We start from the raw sequence: 20,393 nt of genomic DNA, 5'->3' as shown, positions 1-20,393 counted from the left end.
TACACTGTGACCACATCTGTGTCAGATGCTCTCCCCAACATGTTATTCTCAGCATACAATGATGCTATCATAATCCATAAAGTGTAACAAGGCAGTGATAAAGTTAGAGATATGTGGTGGTGCTAGTGTTACACTGTATGGAATTTAGCTTCTATACCTACACAGGTGTAATGTTCAAATCCACCCCAGTCTACTGCTGAGTATATGGTTGGTGGTTCATTATGGTCATTGTATTATCTGGTGAATTGTTTTCCATTTCACTCCACTTAGGAGAACCTTTAACATAGCCCCATGCATCCAACATCCCCCTTTTTCCTCTGGCCACATGACATGATGTCCTTCCTGCAGAGGGGTGGAGGATGTCCTCATATCAAAGATGCATACACCCATCAAGACACAGAGTCCTCCCATGAGCCTCTGCAAGCCAGACCACTGGATATGTGATTGCTAATTCTGTCATGGGGATGTGCATATGTCACATATAGACAGAGGCAGTATGTATTGTAATAAGACAAATACACACATGCATGCATACTCTTACTATCTTCCATCATATAGATATGGGGAGTTTAGTTTAAATGATATAATGATGGCTAGGATTTTATGTGATGTAGTCAGTTAGCTTAGTAATGTCCTATGACCATATGAACATTTCAAATGTCAATGTTGCTGTCATTGACATATACTATGTTGAGGTGTGGATGTATGGTAGGACTACAAGAGGGTATTACAATCTGTGATGTGAAGAACTGTATTGATGGCTGCGGCTGACATTTGATTACAAGTTCCTTCCATAAAAGCTGTAGTAATATGCTTCCTGAGAACTGTTGACATGGGATTTATTTTTGTATATTTTTGGCTTAGTAAGGCATGGGTTTTTGTAGTGGAGCATATCAACATTCTACACAGTTTTCATTCAACCTTCACAGTGGCACTTGCAGTATGGTACAGGTGTGCATGTGTATGCTTATCATCATAAAGTGCTCTGTGACATACATCAATATAAATTCATACTGATTACAGGGGCACATAAGTCTTGTTTCATGTGTATGTTGCAATGCTGTGATATACACGAAAACTATCACAAGTTTGGATCCAATTGTAACCTTGTGGAATTCATTGTATGTGCAGTTGCATTGTTATTCCCAAGGATTATTGAGATGGTCAGCAGCATCATTGTGTGACTATTAGCATTTGTGTCAGAAAATGTTCTGCATAAGCCACAAACAACTGATTTGTAATGTGTCCTTATATAGCATCAGGCCACTCAAACACAGCTTTCCTATGAAATTCATATAGGCATCTTCTTTCAGCTGCTTGCGTTAGGGGTCGCCATAGCAGATCAACTGTTTCCATTTCTTCCTGTCTTCTGCATCTTGCTCTGTCACACCAACCACCTGCATGTCCTCTCTCACCACATCCATAAACCTTAACTTAGGCCTTTCTCTTTTCCTGTTAGCTGGCAGCTTCATCCTTAGCATCTTTTTCCAAATATACTCTGCATCCCTCCTCAGCACATGTCCAAACCAATGTAATCTTGCCTCTCTGGCTTTGTCTCCAAACCTTCCAACCTGGGCTGACCCTCTAATATACTTATTCCTAATCCTGTCCATCCTCATCATACCCAGTGCAAATCTTAACATCTTCAGCTCTGCCACGTCAAGCTCTGACTCCTGCCTTTTTGTCAGTGCCACTGTCTCCAACCCATATAACATAGCTGGTCTCACTACCCTCTTGCAGACCTTCCCTTTCACTCTTACTGGTACTCATCTGTCACAAATCACTCCTGACACTTTTCTCCACCCACTCCATCCTGCCTGTATTCTGTTATTCACCTCTGTTCCACACTCACCATTACTCTGAACTGTTGATCCCAAGTACATATAGACATATGTACTCACCCGACATCTGCAGCAATTGGAGAGACCCCAAAAGTTCCTCACCAAAAGGATAAAGGGACTCCAAAATCTGTCATATGCTGCCAGATTGAAGAAACTCCAGCTCTATTCAGTCGCATACCGTCTGCTCAGAGGTGACATGTGCCTGACATACAAGGCCATGTCCAACCCGGAATTAATGGACATGCTCCACCTCAAAAAATACAAATCCAACAAAACCACTAGAGCAAGTGACTTAAACCTTAGCACGGATATAAATAGGACGTGCTGGAGGGATAGATTTATCACTCAGAGACTCACTATGCTGTGGAATAAAATCCCGGTCCATGTGAGGCAGAGCACCTCGCTGGCTCTGTTCAAGAGAAATCTTGACCTGTGGATGGGAGATCATAGGTTTACCCCAGGAATCATCTCTGTGTCACTGCTGGACAGAGGCACAACAAACTAATGGGTACAGTATTTTTTCATATAAGGGGTGGCGTAAGCCACAAAACTTTGGGCTAGGCTTATAAATGCCTTAGGGCAGATAGCCTAGTATAAACCTATGAACCTATGAACCTATATGTTGTGAAATTAATGCAATTATGTGACATTGCTACATTTGGATGACTATATGAGCAGCACCAACATGTGAAATGCCATTTTGTCTCTCTAGTTCTGGCTGTCTGTAGGCTATTTTGTAAACTGAAACATCTCATCTGTGTAATTATCTCTTGGCTAGTGGGGGCTGGTTCTTTTGTGTTCTTGCAAAAAAAAAAAAAGTTTCTGTCTTTTGAACACAGTGCAGACTAGAGAGGTTGTTGACTGCAACTGAGCTACACAATATAAGTATCTTGATTTTTTTGAATATTTTTACAGATTACCGTTTTTACAATTTAATATATAAAGCACTTTGTCTATTCAGTATCTTCACAAATCCTTATCTGTTTAAAAACTTTCATTTGTCTCTCTAGTTCTTGCTGTCTGTAGGCTATTTTGTAAACTGAAACATCTCCTCTGTGTAATTATCTCTTGGCTAGTGGGGGCTGGTTCTTTTGTGTTCTTGTAAAAAAAAGTTTCTGTCTTTTGCACACAGTGCAGACTAGAGAGGTTGTTGACTGTAACTGAGCTACAAAATATAAGTATCTTGATTTTTTTGAATATTTTTACAGATTACTGTTTTTACAATTTAATATATAAAGCACTTTGTCTATTCGGCATCTTCACAAATCCTTATCTGTTTAAAAACTTTCATTTGTCTCTCTAGTTCTTGCTGTCTGTAGGCTATTTTGTAAACTGAAACATCTCCTCTGTGTAATTATCTCTTGGCTAGTGGGGGCTGGTTCTTTTGTGTTCTTGTAAAAAAAAAAGTTTCTGTCTTTTGCACACAGTGCAGACTAGAGAGGTTGTTGACTGCAACTGAGCTACAAAATATAAGTATCTTGATTTTTTTGAATATTTTTACAGATTACTGTTTTTACAATTTAATATATAAAGCACTTTGTCTATTCAGTATCTTCACAGATCCTTATCTGTTTAAAAACTTTCATTTGTCTCTCTAGTTCTTGCTGTCTGTAGGCTATTGTGTAAACTGAAACATCTCCTCTGTGTAATTATCTCTTGGCTAGTGGGGCTGGTTCTTTTGTGTTCTTGTAAAAAAAAAAAAGTTTCTGTCTTTTGCACACAGTGCAGACTAGAGAGGTTGTTGACTGCAACTGAGCTACAAAATATAAGTATCTTGATTTTTTTGAATATTTTTACAGATTACTGTTTTTACAATTTAATATATAAAGCACTTTGTCTATTCAGTATCTTCACAGATCCTTATCTGTTTAAAAACTTTCATTTGTCTCTCTAGTTCTTGCTGTCTGTAGGCTATTTTGTAAACTGAAACATCTCCTCTGTGTAATTATCTCTTGGCTAGTGGGGGCTGGTTCTTTTGTGTTCTTGTAAAAAAAAAAAAAGTTTCTGTCTTTTGCACACAGTGCAGACTAGAGAGGTTGTTGACTGCAACTGAGCTACAAAATATAAGTATCTTGATTTTTTTGAATATTTTTACAGATTACTGTTTTTACAATTTAATATATAAAGCACTTTGTCTATTCAGTATCTTCACAAATCCTTATCTGTTTAAAAACTTTCATTTGTCTCTCTAGTTCTTGCTGTCTGTAGGCTATTTTGTCCCACCCTCCCTCCCTGTTGGTGTCTTGCTCTTATACTTGGTGGCTTTGCAGTTGCCCGCCCCTACTGTGACACACCTCCCAGTCTAGTGTCATTAGCTCATTCTGCTTAATACAGAGAGAACATTTGATAAGGCCTTCTGTTCTGTCCTTCTCAAACATTTTGGAAATATAAAGTATATTTCAGAGCATTTGTTATAACTGTATTTGCTATAACTGATTTAAGTATTTTTTTTCTGGCTTTTTGATTATTTACTGCTTAGCGACTGCATTTTAGCCTGTTTATACAGCTCTGCATTCTATTTAAACTGTTTTTGTGTTGATTAACTGTTTTGCACTTTTAAAAAGTTAGTTGTTGCTTAATTTTACCTGTAGGCTAACACACTCAAGTGCGCTAGCCGCTTAAAAGCATTTATAGCATTTACTGTCTGTTTTCTGCAAAAAAAAAAAAATCTTGTTTTCCCGCCTTACTGAACTAGAATAGTCCAGTCTTCAGAGTTTGCTGACCTCTGGGCTTTGTCTTGGTTCCTGTGCTATTCCATATCCTTATTTGGATAAAAGGAAGCGTCTTTGTTCACCAGTGGGAGTGGGGAGCACTGAGCGGCCTTTTGTCCCTAGGGAGTGGTTCCAGCCAGAAACTTGTAGTCTATTGGCCATTTTGGGTCAATTCCTAGCTCTTTTCAGCCCCTGAAATAAAGCCGCTTTAGCGAGCTTTTTAACTTGTATTCAACTCAGCACAGCTCCTCGTGGTGTCCTGCAGAGTTCTACAAGCAGCAGAGAGCAAAAGAGTGACTTTTCCTGATTTAAGTATTTTTTTTCTGGCTTTTGATTATTTACTGCTTAGCGACTGCATTTTCACCTGTTTATACAGCTCTGCATTCTATTTAAACTGTTTTTGTGTTGATTAACTGTTTTGCACTTTTAAAAAGTTATTTGTTGTTTAATCTTACCTGTAGGCTAACACACTCAAGTCGCTAGCCGTTTAAAAGCATTTATAGCATTTACTGTCTGTTTTTCCTCTGTTTTCTGCAAAAAAAAAAAAAAAAATCTTGTTTCCCGCCTTACTGAACTAGAATAGTCCAGTCTTCAGAGTTTGCTGATCTCTGGGCTTTGGCTTGGTTCCTGTGCTATTCCATATCCTTATTTGGATAAAGGGAAGCTTCTTTGTTCACCAGTGGGAGTGGGGAGCACTGAGCAGCCTATTTGTCCCTAGAGCAGTGGTTCCAGCCAGAAACTTGTAGTCTATTGGCCATTTTGGGTCAATTCCTAGCTCTTTTCAACCCCCTGCTATAAAGCCCGCTTTAGTGCGCTTTTGCGTGATATAGCGTGGAGTTGCCCATAGAGCACCATCGGGCAGCGCCGGTTAAACAAGGTTAAACTATTTCTGGCTCCGTAAAGTCTGCTTTTCAATTTTTCCCTTAGAACTTCTCTACTTGCAATCTAAACAGTCTATTCTCTATCTCAAAAGCTCAGCACTTGCTCCTAAAGCATTTTTATATAGGTAAAAGTACTTGTATACTAAACAAAGTACTACATTAGCCTAGAATCCCCTTGAGTACCCATTTCCCTATAGGTCCCTTCTGACTCAGTTACACAGCAAACTTTTTCACTTTTTCTAGCATGTCGAAGGGTCAGTTGCTGGCCTCCTCTCCTGTTCAGCTGGTAAATCTGGGCATCTTGAGGCAATGTTACAATTGCCTCATGTACACAGACAACCCACTCCTTCTCCCACAAAACACAAATACATGTGAGAGATGCAACTATATAGCCAAACTGGAGGCTGAGCTCTCTCAACTCAGGACTGGCAAGACCAAACAGGAGGAGAAGGAAACCACGCACACCACAAACCCAGTTTCACATAGAACTATCACAACTGCAAAACAAACACATAAACACACAAAGACATACTCGGAGGCACTGATCAAAAATCTACCAAAACTACAGAGGCCTCCAAAGCAGACACCCAAGCAACTGCCACCTCAAGACATAAGACATGCAACACATAGTTCTCAAAGTCAGTGTGCTAAACAGTCACAGCCCTTAAGGCCAAACACAATGCCAGACACACTTGTTATAGGTGACTCCATAGTCAGACACACTGACGTCCCACTCACCAGACTGAAAAAGGAAGAGATCACAGTAAGCTGCCTGTCAGGCGCTAGAATCCGCCACATAACACAAGCACTCAGGTCACTCCATAGCAAGTACAAGTATGACTCAGTCATTGTCCATGCCGGTGTGAATGACCTGAGGCACCTCCCTGGTCTACATGAAAAGAGACAGCGGAGCTCTCAGATTATGTAGCCCAGGCCGGTATGACCCTGACCCTGAGCAGTATCCTACCCTCACCAAGAATGATGCCACAATACAGAGACAAAATGATCAGCTTTAATAATTGGCTTAATTACTGGTATCATTCTAAGGGGATCCAATGTCTGTCTGCCTGGGATGACATGCTTGACAAGCCACGCTGCTTCGCAAGGGACGGCTTGCACCTGTCACCCTGGGCTTCGGATATTGGCAAAGGCTCTTGCCACCCCATAGTGCCTTTTTTAGGCAAGGCTCAAATGATAAACCTACCGCCCTAGAAAACAAAAATGGAGAAAAACTAAGGGTAATACTGCTCAATGCCAGAAGTCTAAACCTCAAGATGCACGCCCTCGAAGCCCTCCTCAGTATGGAGAACATCGATGTCTGTGCTGTGACTGAAACCTGGTTCAAGGCTCCTGAGAGCACCCCAGCACTATCAGGTTATACCTCATATCATGCGTTCCGGCCCCAAAATCCGGACCGAACCAAAAGGAGGGAGTATCCATATTCATAAAGGATACCCACACCTCCAGGTTAGTGGCATCGCATGAAGCATCGGAGACCATCCAGGTGCAATTAACCATAGGTAAAACTGCCCTACAGTTTGTAACATGCTACAGACCACCTTCTCAAACTCAGGAAACCCACACAGCCTTCCTGAAGACACTGGAGAGTATGAATGTCTCTCCAAACACCATCATATTGGGTGACTTCAACTACCCAAACATAGACTGGGAACATTACTCAAGCCCCAACACCCTAGCCCAAAGGTTCCTTGAGTTCATAAACTCAAATGCTAACAACTAGTCACCATTCCCACAAGAGGAGAAAATATACTAGACCTGATCATCACAAACATGGGGACAAAATGCTCCACACCGGAAGTATATCCCTCATTGGTGAGATCAGACCATAAATTAATCTCACTGGAGATCCACATCCCGCCCCTACCCCCAGCAAAAAAGACCACAGTGAAGAACTTCTCAAAAGCAAACTTCACGCTTTTTAAGACTGGAGTGGTATCCTTCAAGGCCCCCGAGCCAGTGGAAACCACAACCCACGCTGCTGAAACCCTTACAAATGCCTTCTACGAGCACCTCCAGGAATGTATGGATCAAGCAATCCCTAATAAAATCAAGACCCTTTCCACCAAAGGCAGGCGCCCGGTCTGGTGGACTCCAGCCATAAACAAACTCTACAACAAGAGGAGAAAGCTACTACATGACAGAGCAAAATCCCTAAAAGGGAAGGTATCTCTGATCAATACTAGCAAAAAACTACGATCACTCATAAAATCATCCAAAGCCAACTTTGAGAGAAAAATCGCTAATGACACAAAAGACAATCATAAAGCCTTCTTTAGCTATGTTAGAAACCTGGGAGGAAACTCCCAGATATGCTCAGAATTAGTCCAAAATGATAAAAATCACTGAACCCACAGACATTGCCAACATACTGGCAGACAGGTTCAGTGCAAATTTCTCCCCCTCTCCCCAAAGGAGAAATATCTATCCCACCAGAGTCTAGCCTCCCAAACATCTCAGATGCCCAGGTGAGAGCTGCTCTCTCTAAAGCAAAAAACACAGCATCAATGGGACCGGACGGTGTCCCCGGCTGTGTGCTACATGAACTCAATGAGGAACTAAACCCACACATAAGGCTGCTGTTTAATCTTAGCCTTACTACAGGATACGTACCCAAAGAATGGCATACGGCAACTGTGGTCCCACTCCACAAAGGCGGTGCTTCTACAGACCCTGGAAATTACCGCCCCATAAGCTTGACGAGCCTTGTCTGCAAAGCTATGGAGAGGATCATAATGGAACTCATAAATATAACATTGGGGACCTACAGACACTGGATCCTACCCAATTTGGCTTTGTCAAGGGCAGATCCTGCCTCTTGAACTTGGTCGACTTTTTCGAAACAGTCACTAAGGCCATTGATGAGGGTAAGGCAGTTCACACAGCCTACCTTGACCTAGCAAAAGCGTTCGACACAATACCCCACTCAGGCATCATAGAAAAGCTCACCAGCTTAGATGTAAACCCATATGTCACAAGATGGGTTGCAAACTGGCTCAAGGACAGAACACACAGGGTTAGAGTTGCTGGTGCCATGTCAGACTCTAAGCCGGTCACGAGCGGTGTCCCACAGGGCTCAGTCCTGGGCCCCTCTTGTTCGGCATTTATTTTTCTGAAGTGCAGGCAAACATAGGGGATTGTGGCTGACAAAATTTGCAGATGACTGCAAACTGGGCACCATAATTGACACTCCATCAGACACAGACATCCTCCAGAAAGGTCTCATAGAAATGGATAACTGGTGCCAGAGCCATGGCCTTAAGCTAAATGCCAAAAATGTATAGTCATACCCTTTGGGAAAAACAAGGTAACCCCTAATTACCACATAGGTGGTAATCCATTAAACACAGAAGAAGTTATCAGGGACCTGGGGACCCAAGTTGACAGTAACCTCTCTTTTGACACTCACATTGCCAAAGTGGTTAGGAAGACTTTCTACATTGCCCACCTGATCATGAAGGGATTCACATCCAGATCAGGAGAGGTCATTGTACCCCTGTACTCTTCACTTATCAGACCAATGATTGAGTACAACGCCCCATTCGGAATGTACCTTACCCGACACCTGCAGCAGTTGGAAAGACCCCAAAAGTTCCTCACCAAAAGGATAAAGGGGCTCAAACGTATGTCATATGATGCCCGACTGAAGAAACTCCAACTCTATTCAGTCGCATACCGTCTGCTCAGAGGTGATCTGTGCCTGACATACAAGGCCATGTCCAACCCGGAATTAATGGACATGCTCCACCTCAAAAAATCCAAATCCACCAGAGCCACGAGAGCAAGAGACTTAAACCTCAACACGGATATAAATAGGACGTGCTGAAGGGACAGATTCATCACCCAGAGACTCCCTACACTATGGAACAGAATCCCAGTCCATGTGAGGCAGAGCCCCTCACTGACTCTGTTCAAGAGAAATCTTGACGAGTGAATGGGAGATCGTAGGTTTACCCCGGGAATCATCTCTGTATCACTGCTGGACAGAGGCACAGCAAACTAATGGGTATAGTATTCTCATCCTAAGGGGTGGTGAAAGCCACACACACTCTGGCTAGGCTTATAAATGCCCTAGGGCAGATAGCCTAGTATGAACCTATGAACCTATGAATAACTAAGATTGTATTTGAAAGTGTTTTCACAAATCATTTATTTCAATAAATGTGAAATATTAAGAGGAATACACAACTAAATACAGAGCTATTTGTAGATACCACCAACCATACTCAACCAGAGACAATAGAAAATCTGCTAGCTGACAGTTTGTCTCACACTTCTCCCTCCTGTCCACACTGAATATCATCCAAAGTATGCATGCTAGCATTACTCAGTTTATTTTCTCAAGAGAGCAGCTCATCTGTGCACTCTCAAAGGTTGATAACACAGGATCAATGGGCCTTGACACTTTCTTAAGTTGCTTATACCATGACGTAAAATCTGATTTACCAGACACAGTTGGATCCCTAATTAAATGCAGCCTCCAGACAATGTTCTGCAGAAGGGTGTAAAGCAACAGTCATCTTTCTGAACAAGCTGGGACTATCACCTAATTCAGGGAATTATACATCCATAATTCTGACAATGCCCATCTGTGAGGCAGACTAACAACTCATCTTGGGTCTTTTCAAAAAGGACATAGGTAATGTCATGATGGTGTATCAAACCCATTTGTGATTTGTTAAGGATATATCATATCTGTTAAACTCGACGTCTTCAAGAATGTCACCAAGGTCATGTATAAGGAAAAGAGTGTCATCCCTCATAATTTGATGTGTTGAAGGCATATGATAAAAATCCAGACTCAGATATTAGAGAGAAACTGTCTAAATTGGGTATGAACACCTTTATAATCAAGTGGTTAGACAAATGGATTACTCATAGGAAACATAATGTCACCTCTAGCTACAGTACAGTGACCTGGTCCATACCTCAGGGTACTGTATTAGACCATTTCCTGTTCAGTATTTAAGTCTCATAAGTCAAGACAAACATATCCTTTGCCTAACCAGCTTTGTGGATGACTACAAATTGTGGACAATCATTGAATACAAGTAGACTGCTATGGATATACTGAAAAAGTTTTAGCACACCAAAATCATTGTTGCCAGAGTCAAGGAAACATAGTAGATGAATAAAAAGCATGATTATTTCCATTTAAAAGCAAATACACAATCTATTTACAATATAGACAGTACACCCCTATAAGTAAACCCAGTGGTAATTGATCTGGGAACTCTGATAGATAGTAATTGGAACTTCTAGCAGCATGTGACCACAATGGTGACAAATCCTTTGTAGGTAGCACATATCCTGAGTATGGGCAAGCCATCCACATTAAAGGACATTATAGGCCCCATTCCTCACAGCCCTCATCACACCAGTAATTAAGTACAATGCATCCATTAGCATTTACCTCACCACACATCTTCCAGAGATGATTTTCTCAAGGGTGTCACTTTTGCCACAGTGAGCTCCCACGCATCTTGTCAGCTATACATAAGTATTATTTGTGATGCATAACCATTAGGAGTTGACAGTGTAGACTTTCCTTCAAGATGTTCTACAAGATGCATGTGTAATATGTCTTCCTCTGATGCACCCAGTAAATACATAGATAATTGACAACACTGATGACGTGGGGCACATTCTTGTAAATGTGGTTTGTGGCATATGTGTCATGCAAACTCTCAACTAGCCAGGATTGTTCGTAATTTAAATTGCAGTTGTAGCAATGTCCCCCTTAACACCTACCACTTATTTCCTGTTATAGATTACTGGCAAATCATTACACTTGTACAAGTGTATTTATGCAGAACATGTATAATAACTCAAAAATCACATATTTTATGTCAATGTCACAGATTAAATGTGGTATTATTATCATATTGTTCATGATTGTGCATTCTTCTGTCTATTGTCATCCATGAGTCTGTTGCTGTGTGTCTTGATTGGTTGAGACCTATGCTGACATTACATTCATATTCAAGCAACTAATTTTGCACATCTTCAGAATATGCACAAATCCCCTAGTGTATATACTGTCCTTGCTAAATATTCATTCCAGTGATTATGCCAGGATCTTTATATCACAACCAATCATCTCTATTCATATGTAACCTTGTGTGACGCTCACATAATATACACTAATTGTGTGATGATATGAATAAACCCACACAGAAGAGGTGTAAACAGCAGTACGTACTCTATTATGTACATATGTGATTATTGTTCATGCTACAAATGCCTTGTTTTGGGGTGTATGTACATTGACATGCCCTTATTTGGTGTACATTACCATGTTTCACTTGTCCTCATCCCCTTTTCTCATTCCTACCATTCAGGTCTGTGGCCCATTTCAAAACACACACTGCCTCAGACTACTGTAGTACTAATGGCAGTCTATGCACCTTTGTTTAGCACCAGTAAAACTTTAATTTCAGTATGTCAAAAACATGTGTGTACATGTGTGTACTGTACTTTGCACTGAGTACACGTTTCTACAATGTGTTAGTACTGCAGCCACGTTTAGTCCTAGTAGTCATTGTGGCTGGCCACCCAATCTCACAGAACAAGTTTGCTGTTAGGTAAACTTGTATGCATGTTTAAATGTGTTCAGAATGCTTTACATGGTTTCCTAGCTGGCAACGATGTTCCTTGTATTCACTTAAGTATGATGTGTGGCATGCATATGCAATTAGCATTCCTGCTCATCTTGCAAACAAGTAAACTCCATGTTGTCTTTGCTCTAAGCCTACACAGAGTTTATTGAATCCCCAGGTTTATTTTATTATTTCCCATCACTGGTGCATAGGAAATCTTTATTTTATTATTTTCAATAAGTGGTACTTGGTAAATCCTTATTTTATCATTTCCCATCACTGGTGCATAGGAAATCTTTATTTTATTATTTTCAATAAGTGGTACTTGGTAAACCCTTATTTTATCATTTCCCATCAGTGGTGCATGGGAAACGCTCATTTTATCAAATGTGCATCATCATACATTTCTGATAATTAAATAATAAATTATGTTTTACTCTCCAGTTTTAATTTTTCCAACTCTTTTGGGTTTCTAATACCATGACGAGAATGGACCCTATTCTTAAGTCAAAGTGCAATTAAAGTTCATGAAATTAGTATTGTTTCGCTCTTTCATGTCAGCCAAACGTGCTCTTCGCAGCACTCATAATATGCCCAGTAATGACTCCTTCTGCAATTCTTATGGAGTTACATGTATTGGTAGCATATCTAAATATGATTGTAGACTCTTTTTTATAAAACCTGTTGCTCCTACAACTATTGGAACTATCTGGGTATCTTTCTTCCACATTGCTCTCTTTTCTGCTTGCAAATCCTGATATTTTATGACTTTGTATCTCTCTATATGCAAGACACTGTAGTCACTGGGTGTGGCAATTTCAATGATCAACGCTACTTTTGTCTTCTCTTCCTGGACTGCTATATCCATTTTTCTAGCATCTATCTTTTGAACTATTGGTAATGGATGATCCCATGTGATGAATTAGACTTCATCTTTTTCTATGATGCTTTGTGGCTCATGTTTCCAGTGTTTTTCAGCCACTTCTATACCATAATATTTGCACAATCCTCAGTGCAACAGTCTCGCCACATTATTATTATGCCTTTCAGTATACAGTCCTTCTGCCATTAGTATGTCACAACCAGCAACGTGGTGTGCAACTGTTTCCAATTCTGTTTTGCAAAACCTACATTCGTCTGTTTCTCCCACATGTTCAATGAACTTGGTAAACCAATGTGTACATAGCCCACTATCTTGAGCTGCCAATATTAACCGTTCATCTCTTGGTTTGAATTTGCCTCTCTTTAACCATTCCTGCATTCATTCTTGATCAACATGAAGTTCTTCCAGAAGTTTTCTATATTTGCAACTATATTCATACATTTTCCACATTTCCTGCCTTCTCATCTGGCCCTTTACCTTATATTCTTTCTTTCGTTTTTTGGCACATTCAGTTGCTGCCTGTTTCTTATCCACTTGTGGTTTGATTTCCATTCTTGCTTGACACTGATGTGCTTCTGCTAAATTAAGCAGGGAAGTCATCTTAGATTTATTCTCCTCATGTTTCAAAACTTTCACTACATTTGGGTCTTGTGAGATCAAGATCAAATGACATTCTTATATAGGTTCATAGTTTAGTACTAAGCTAACTGCCCTTGCGAGCCATTTTAAGCCTAGCCAATTATCCCTTGTGAGACTCAAACCCTGCACTTTGTGTTTGTAAGGCAAACACCTTAGCCATTAAGCCACGCTCCCAACCCCTAAAATAAACAGCCTTGTAGGTCTTGAACCCAGGACCCTATACACTATAGTCACAGTAGTTAACCACCAAGCCATCACAGCAGTCATATGTTTTTCAACTCCTCAAAAGACCTTTCTATTGGAATCAATGAGGTGGTCAAAAAATGTGGTTCAGAAAGTCCCACAGTCATTTCCATGATCCATGTGGAGATGGATCCCCCAGGGGCAGAGAGGGAACTAACGGAAGATGACACCAGCAGAACCAGGTGTCCAGGATTCATTCTCTGACAGATCCTACCAGCGCTTCTGAAAGGAGGCCCGACTGTCCACCTCTGAAGGCAGTTGAGGGTAATCTATCCCTGCACCAGAGCTTCTCAACACAAGGGGTAAGATCTTGTTCCTGCTTGTCTTGAAAGGCAGCCGGAAGCCACAGTGCCTGGCTAGACATTACAAAAGATACATGGGTGCAGAGAATTATTTCCAGAGATTATATAATTCCCTTTTCCCTATCCCCTCCATCAACAATAAACAAAATTCCTGATGTTCCACCCAGTCAGAGGAAAGCAGCAGCTCTAGAATTAAAAAAGGTGCTAGAAAAAAAAAGAGTCATCTAAGAGGCCCTTTCAGACCAGAAAGAATCTGGAACTTATTCAAAATTCTTTTTAGAGCCAAAGAAAACAGGGGAATGAAGACCAATTATGGACCTCAGCAATCTGAACTAAACAGTTCAGTATACAAAGTTCTGGATGGTCATATTTCAGTCCATTTTGCCTTTTTTGCACAAGGACCACTGGATGTGCTGAACAGATCTTCAGGATGCATACTATTACATAAAAATGAACTGGCGATCAAGGAGAAACCTATGCTTCTGGCTAGGAGTCATTCATTACCAGTACAGAGCTCTGCCTTTTGGCCTCACTACAGACCCCAGGGTGCTCACCAAATGCATGGCAGTAATAGCAGCTCACTTGAGACTGCAAGGATTCCAGGTGTTTCCATACTTGGAAGATTGGCTCATAGTTCCGACCAGGTACCTTCTGATAAAAGCATGAGATTATGTACTCCAGATTTGCTCTCTAGGAATTGCCATCAATCACAACAAATCTGAACTAGAACCATCTCATACATAAAGGCTTTGTTCAATATAGTGTCAGTAACAGCCTCCCTTCCCTTACTAAGGGTACAAACTATTTGATTTCAAGTTAAAAGGATAATTCGGAATTCTCTTCTATTAGTTTGGTTGATTCTACAAGCCCTGGGGTCAATGTCCGCTGCTATAGTTCTAGTTCCGCTAGCAAGATAGCATAGGTACATTTTTCAATGGACCTTAGTAACTCAGTGGTCCATTCTACACCAACCTATGTCCAGCCAGATCAGAATAACTTAAGCATGCAAAAAGTACCAGTTGTGATGGTCTCACTCAGATCAGATATTACAAGACCGTCCCTTCATTCATCTTCAGCCCAAAGCTGTAGTGATCATGGATGCTTCCCAAATTAGGTGGGGGGGGGCACTTCTTGATAAAAACAATCCAAGGCACTTGATCCCACGAAGAGATCAACATGCTTATCAATGTCCTGGAAATGAAAGCAGTACTTCTTGTGTAGCAGGCCTTTCAAGACAAGCAGGAAAAGATCTTACCCCTTGTGTCGAGAAGCTCTGAGAGTATAGCAATGGGCGATCTCATCCAATTGATTTCTAACAGCAATGCACATTCCACAGAAATCCAATGTGACAGTGGACAAGTTGAGAAGGTCCATTTTAATGCCTCAAGAATGGTCTTTCAAAATGCAAATTGCAGAAAAAATATTCCGCCAATGTGGCCAACCTTGCTGTGATCTATTTGCATCCCCCTCAACAACAAGTTCACCAAGTTGTTTGTCCTGATGACCCCCACCACGTGAATCACCGTGGAAAGCTCTCCTCCACGACAGGTTCTCTGGTCTCCATTATGTTTAACCCCAAACTTCTCTAATCCCCAAAAAAAAGATGAGCATCTTCTTTAAGATCTCAACTAGAATACCAAACCTATGAATTTTTGAGTCCTCTCCTCAGGAAAAAAGAAGAGAGTGTAGAGCTTGGGGCAAGTTTAGGTAATCCTACAGACCAGGTGAAATTTTCTTACTTTAGTGTCTTCTCTCTAGACTTCAAAACACAGCAAAACCCAAACCAGAGCCCTCACCAAAAAGTCCCTTGAAGGTGGGTCTAAAAGCCAGTTGGCTAAGTATGGAATCACAATGAGATCTTGCTGCAGAGTCTCCGAGAACAGATCCAACACTTTAATGAAGCCTCTTTGATGGAATAAAACTAATGTAAATTATACTAACCCAATGTGGCAGCATCTCATTTGTACCTAGCAAAAGCTGAGATGTCAAAAGGCAAAGACAATGTACAAACCCCAAGAAAGCAGGTCAGTTAGGATTGCAGAGTCATCATCTGGATCCTAATACGCAAAATATGCAAGATGAAGTTGTAAAGACCCAGTACAAAATACTGATCATACTTCCCTGGAGCAAGAGAGGATATCTCAAACACTGGGATTGGGGTTTCCCTCAGTATTTTGTAATGTACAGACTACAAAATAATCCTTAAGCTTGCCCTTAGATATTCAGAAACTGACTCCAAAGACCACATTCAGAATCCACTGAGCTGGGGAGGAACTTTGACCTAAAGCAAAGCTGGTATCATCTGAAAAAGTTTTGACAACTTGCAGTTGTACTTTCAGTTCCTCATCTGATGGGCTATACAGTTTCAAATCATCAACAAAAAGAAGATAAGAAGTCTTCACACTTTGTTGTTTTCTAGGAGCCAAATTATAGTCATCGTCTAAGCTGTTAAGTAGATAGCTTAGTGGGTTAAGGGGAAGGCAGAATAGCAGCAGTGACAGAGTCACCTTAGAATATCCCACTTTGAATTTTTATCTCTGGAATAATTGTGTGTGTGTGTGTGTGTGTGTGTGTGTGTGTGTGTGTGTGTGTGTGTGTGTGTGTGTGTGTGTGTGTGTGTGTGTGTGTGTTTCAGCTTTTCCTGGTTAGGGGTTGCCACAGCAGAACTCCGGTCTGCTAATGATTGGCAGTAGATTTTTACGTACTGATTTGCCAGCTCTGACGCACAACCTTCAACGAAGGTACATCCATTCACACATGTCTCCACGCACAGCCGTTCTAGTTGAGTTTCGAACCGGACAGCGTCTTACTGTGAGGTGACAATGCTATATCCCTGTAATAATAATATGTCCTATATCATGGCTTAATTGCAAAGTGGTCTGCCACTGTTTCATTGTCACTGTAAAGTAGTCAATCAGTGTAAGGTGTATCTTATACATTTTTAATTATTCTTTTATCCACAAATGTGGGATACTATCAAATACTTTTTGTAGTCAATCCATGCCATACTTCAATTCTTCCCCTTTTTACAGTCTCCACTATGACTTTATTTTACAGCAAATGATCCTTTATTCCATATGACTTTTTTATTGCCCTTTTGTTCTATTGCCATAATTGAGTTTTCTTCTAATGACTATAGACTCTGTCAGCATCAATTGCAGTATATAGTTTATGCATCGTTGGAAGACAAGTTATTGATCTATAATTTTTAGGGTAACTTGCAGGTTCACTCTTAAGTAAGAGCATTGCTTTTCCTGTTGTTAACAAGGTTGGTGACTGTTCAGAGTGTGCATATAAATAGTTCTTACTCATGGCTAAATATTTATGCAAAGATGCTAATACTTTTAACCAGAAGTTAGATACTCCATCTGGGCCTGGGGTTTTTCAGTGTGAGGCTTTTCTTAACTTTGTTTCAATCTCTCTGTCTGTTACTTCATCCCATTTCATATCCTGTCCTTTAAACTTCTTATTCTTTCTTTAACTTTTTCTAGCCATTTATCATCATTGTTATGTTCCACAGGATCTTCATAGATACTTCTCCAAAATGTATCTATTTTTTTTTTTTTTTGTGGTCTCTCAATTCCTTTTTACATTGTTTCCCAATTCTCTATAAAACTTTTTTAGGTCATCAAGAAATTGCTTATTTTGTACCTTTCCTTTATATTTATCTTTGTATCTTCTAAGTTTTTCTACCTGTGCTGAAATTTTTAGTTTATTTGTGATAGTGCATGATAGACCCTGGTCTGTTCTAATACTGTGCATTGCTTTTATCACATCTATCTTTCTTAGTATTTTTATTGATCTGTTCCCTCTTCTATAATCTTCTAACAGTGACACTTCTCATCTTAATTGCTTTATAGTATTCAATATTTCCATGATGGTATTTGATTTCTCCCCTTCCTATCCCTCATTACCCTGTGTTCTTGTGGTAGAACTTTATCAGTTATTAATTTAGCTGCACAGTAATATATCCTGTTTACTTCTGTTATAGTGCATGGATTTCTATGAACAGTCCTAATTACTGTGTTAATTTGTTTTATCAGACTTCTGACTTTTGGGGTTTTATTAACGTTCTGCAGTCTATTTCTTTCATTGATCTTGATATATCTGTCTATGTCTATTAAATCAAGCAACTCTTCTCTTAGCTCATGTTCTTCCAAGCTGAGGGCACATCTCTTATTTTCCATTTCCTGTGGGCAGAAAGTTGTATACCATCTTCCTGTGGCAAATTCTCTTCAATTTCATTCTGTGCCATCCTTTGCCCTGTCATATGGAAACTCACTGCCTATCACTTTTCAACACTGACTGCATCAGAGTTTCCACAGTTTCCTGTTCCTTCCCTTGCTGTCTAACTGCAAGTTAATATTTATACTAGTTTCCTGTGGAAGGTTCCAAATTATCTTCATATGGCACCTAACTAATTGTTGCCTGTTCCACTGGTTTCTCCTTAACTTGCATATTCTTTGCTCTAAACTGTTGTGGTGCTTTTTGAATTAGATTTTCTACACTGAATCCTTCACTTCACAGGAATTATATAACCTCAGTGTCTATTTCTTTAACTTCTCCAGTATTAATCTCCTTTTTTACTTTTCCTCTTTGTCTTCTTATTTTTTGTACTGCAAAGTTTTCCATGTCAAGATTCCTTTGTCTGTATTTCTCATCAAATATCTTCGGTGCTGCTGTTTTTATATTGGTTAGTTTTGCTTTCTCTTTTGCATAAATATTACACCATATTAAATCTCTTTTTCTTTCCTATCTTCATATTTCTTATTCAGATGTTTCCTGATCTTCCTGCTTCTCCTTACTTTGAGGACTTACTCCATAATGCTGTGATGTAACCTGTGTTAGACTTTCAACACCAAATCCTTCACTTCACAGGCACTCCATAACTTCAACTTCTATGTTTTTAACTTCTATTTTACTAACCTTCTTTTCTACTTTCCATCTTTGTGATATTATTTTTTTATTGTGAATTTTTCCATATCCAGATGCCTTTGCCTGTATTTTTCTTTGAATATCTTTGGGGCTGCCTTCTTTATATTTATTAATTTGGCTTTCTCCTTTGTATAAATATTTCACCATATCAAATCTCTCTTTCTTTCCCATGTCCATACTTCTTTTTTATACTTTCCAAATATCTCTTGGTTTTGTTGATTCTATTTTTGCGCTTCCTCAGATGCTTCTTTTTCTAAACAGATCAAAGTTTCTTTATCCATATAGTGTTTTTCACAAATCTGTTGTATTAATAAATACACATTTTCATTTGACACTTCTGACAGTTTTTCTTTTGGAAGTATTTTTCTTTCCTCTAATTTCTTTCTTAATCATTTTGTATAAGTTGTTTCTGGAAATTCTCAACTTTTTGCATAATAGAAACAATACATAATTCCTTTCTTATCCTCAATAGTCTACTCTATCGTCTTTATTGCTTGTCTTTGGCCTATCAGATTTTGTGATTTTTTTGTGGACTGCTACTTCCTTCTACAACAGGGGGGCCATCCTGCCCCTGAGCCTGGCCTAGCCCCATTGTAGGAATATTTCCATATTTTGAAGATTCTACATTATCATTTTTTCCAGTCATGGCACCAGTGTGCCTACAAGGATTGGGCACTTTTTTATCCTAGGTCTTGAGCACCCAGCTATCTCTTTTAATTTTTGACCTCATTCTGTCCATGATATATGCTACATAAATACAGTCTCCATATATCAGTGTCTTCTTCATGAGATTTTGTAGAAAACAAGGTCCACCTCATGAAGGTACTCACCAAGACCTGAGGATGAATTCAATTTCAGCACTACTTCTCTCCTTTGCTTACTGACTTTTCATCAGTCCATTCGGACTCTCCACAGTGCTAGTCACCTAATGTTAATAGAGATTATGGATTCTGATAGGTATTCCTTTAAAATGTTGAGTGTGGCATATTATGATGATTTTTATTGTTCATTTTCTAAACATGAAGTCATGCTAACTTAGAAAATGAATATGTTTCTTTATGATCTGCTTATCAATAATAGGATTAGCTGAGCTTTATGAATTTTTCATGTTGAACATCTAAAGATCCCTGTAATTTTTGGGATATCAAAGGTTCATAATAGTGAGGATCCTCCATTACTGGGGGAATCAATGAGCCTTTAACATTTTATATGGATCAAAAGTTGAAACAAATTTGTTATTGTCTTCCGAAGGTACTTCGGGATTCTTTGCATTTTTTGAATTATCCTTTATACAAAGAATACACTGATAAACACGTTTAGCTACTGTAGTCGTCCATGACT

Source organism: Protopterus annectens, chromosome 14.part0, assembly GCF_019279795.1.
Source record: "Protopterus annectens isolate FY-2018-M chromosome 14.part0, PAN1.0, whole genome shotgun sequence".
NCBI classification, from domain to species: Eukaryota; Metazoa; Chordata; order Ceratodontiformes; family Protopteridae; genus Protopterus; species Protopterus annectens.
The sequence above is the reverse complement of the archived record's forward strand: the minus strand, read 5'-3'. Positions refer to the sequence as shown.